Here is a 3,451-nt window from a genome sequence, read left to right on the forward strand (position 1 = left end):
TGTTTTCATCCACTTACGCTATACTGTTTATTGGCTTTTCATGCATTAACGTAACTCACTATAACTATGAAAAACGAATCATTTTTTGCGCTTTTTTTATGCCTTTACTATACTATGACATTTTTTTTTTAACCCAATTTTTATGCCTTACTATACTATGACATTTTATTTTGACATTAATTTATTGCCTTACTATTACTATGATGTTTTTTTTTAGATTTTATTGCCTTTCACTATACTATCATATTATTTTTATTAAGCACTTTATTCATGCCTTACAAATATACTATGATGTTTCTTTGGTGACTTTTTTATATGTTCTTACTATACTATCGACACAAATTTTTTTATATTTTCTATTCCTTATAACACTATACCTCTCTCCCTCTCTCTCTCGTTGTTTTGCTTTTTGTGTTTTTTGTTCGACTAGCACATTGCTTATATTATGGCAGTTTCCTTTTTTTTTGGTTTTCGCCACTTACCTATCTCCAAATTGATGTCTTTTTGGCTTTTTTCAATGCCTCGACTATTACATATGACGGTGTTTTTTGGGTTTTTGTATACTTCTCTATACATTATTCATGTCTCTCTCTTTAAAAAAAAAAAATTAATCGCCCTTACATACTCACTATTGTCATATTTTATTTGGCTTTTTATGCCTTAGTATACTTTTTGTATATAGACTTTTTAGCCTTTCACATATACTAATGGCCACTCCCTTTATTTGCTCTTTTATATACCTTACAATACTACAACGTTTATGCCTACCATACTGATGACTTATTGTAACATTTTTATGCCTTACTATACAATATGACGTTTTTTTTGACATTTTTATGCCTTTACCTTATACTACTATTGATGTTTTTTTTTTTTTAGATTTTATGCCTTACTATACTATTGATGTTTTGGCTTTTACATTTTTATGCCTTACTTATACTTTTGAGTTTTTTTTTTATTATTTTTAATGCCTACTATACTATGACATTTTTTTGGTACATTTTTATGCCTTACTTATCTATGAGTTTTTTTTTAGCATTTTTATGGCCTTACTAATCACTATGATGTTTTTTTTTAGATGTTTTTTATTGCCTTTACTATACTATTGATGTTTGATTTTACTATTTTTATGCCCTTACTATACTATACGTTTTTTTTTTATATCTTTAGCCCTACTATACTATGACATTTTTTTGACATTTTTATGCCTTACTAACTACTATGACGTTTTTTTTTACGAGTCTTATGCCTTACATATTACTATGATGGTTTTTTTTGACACTTTTTATAGCCCTTTACTAATTACATCACTGCCATTTTTTTGGCTTATTTATTCCCTACAAATACACAACGCTTTTTGCTCGTTCACTTATGGACTATGACTTACCTTATTTTACTATTTTGCCTGCCTGTAATATATATATGTTTTTTAAGGGTTTTTACGCAGCCCAATATGTACATACCCTCTCATTCAGATATATATATTTTGTGTCTGTGTTTGGTATATCTAAATTGACCATTCTTTTTGTTTTCAATCCCTTACCTATTACCGTTTTCAACTTGGTCTTTCCTCATGCTCTCTATCTCTATACTATAAGCACGCCTCAATTTTTGACTTTTTATGACCTTCCATACTATGACATTTTTTAACCCAATTTTATGCCTTATATCTATACTTATGACGTTTTTTAACATTTTTATGGCCTTACGTATACTATGACGTATTTTTTTATGATTCCTTTATGCCTTGACCTATAAATCGACGTTTTTCTTAAAATTATTTTATGTCCTTACTAACATGGACATGTTTTTGACATTTTTAATGCCTTACTATACTATGACGTTTTTTTAGCTTTTATGCCTACTATACTCATTGACGTTTTTTCTAAAGTTATTTTTATGCCTTACATTTGACTGATGATGTTTTTTCTTGACATTTTTATGCCCTTACTATAACTATGGGATTCTGTTTAAATTTTTGACATTTTTATGCCTTACTATACTATGACGTTATTTTTTATATTTTTATGCCTTACCTATACTTTGACGTTTTTTGTTTTTTGTTTTTTTTTTGTTTTTTGTTTTCAATCGCCTATGCATATTATATGAGGTTCTTTTTTTCACGGTTTTTCGTTGCTCTTACTATATCCATGATGTCTTTTTGGCTTCATGCCTCACTAATTATAATATATGACGTTTTTTTTTTGGGTTTGTGATACCTTTCTATATTATCAAGATGTTTTTTAAAAAAAAAAGACTTATGCCGTCATATATCATGCTATTTTATTTGGCTTTTGCTTTTTACTATGCCATTATTTGTATTTTAAACTTCATACACGTGAGCTACCTTTTTACCTGCCCTTTCTATATGCTATGTATCGTTTTTTTTGCCATATTTTATTGCCTCTACATGATACTACAAGTTTGTATCTTCATACTATCTTTTTACATTTTTTAGTGCCTTACTATAATATGATGTGTTTTTTTTGACATTCTTTATTGCCTTATCGGTATTAGCTATTGAGCTTTTTTTTAAATTTTTGATGCTACATACTGATGACGTTTTTAACTTTGATTTTATATGCCACTTACTATAACATTGACGTTTTTTTTGATTTGCTTTATGCACTATTGATGTTTGTACATTATGAACTGCTTACATAGTTTTTACACACTGAGCCTCTATGACGTTTGATATTTTTGATTGCCTTAACTATTCTTTACGTTTTTTGTTTCTTTTTTTTGTTTTTTTTGAGTTTTTTTTGTTCTTTGCCTTCTATATATGAAGGTTGTTTTTCGGTTGTTTTTCTGCCTTACTATTCCATGACTGTCTTTTTGGCTTTTCATGCCTCTCTGTATAATATGAACCGTTTTTTTTGGTTTGTATGATACCTTTTCTATATTATCAATTGTTTTTTTAAAAAAAAAATTTACAATGCCTTACCTATAACGTTATGAATATTTTTTTGGGCTTTTATTGCCTTTAGCTATATCACTATAACGTGTTTTGTTTTTTAGGCGCTTTTTTGCATGCTCTTACTATACCTATGCGGGGGTGGCATTTTTTTGTCTTTTATTTTCCTTACAATACTACAATGTTTTTATGCCTTACTATACTATGACTTTTTTTTTTACTTTTTGTGTGCCTTAATATATTATTATGTTTTTGAGGTTTTTTACGCCTCAATATTACAATGATGTTTTTTTTGTCTTTTTATACTATGACATTTTTTTTTGTTTCTCATCCCTTACCCATACATGCTTTATTGGCTTTTCATGCCTCACTATACTATGACGTTATTTTTGGTTATTTATGCCGTACTATACGTATGACAGTTTTTTTAACCAATTTTATGCCTTACTATACTAATGACATTTTTTTGACATTTTTTATGCCTTTAATGATACTATTGATGTTTTTTTTTTAGATTTTTATGCCTTACTGTACTAT

The sequence above is a fragment of the Seriola dumerili genome, unplaced genomic scaffold, assembly GCF_002260705.1.
Source record: "Seriola dumerili isolate Sdu_G_001 unplaced genomic scaffold, Sdu_1.0 BDQW01000266.1, whole genome shotgun sequence".
Taxonomy (NCBI): Eukaryota; Metazoa; Chordata; class Actinopteri; order Carangiformes; family Carangidae; genus Seriola; species Seriola dumerili.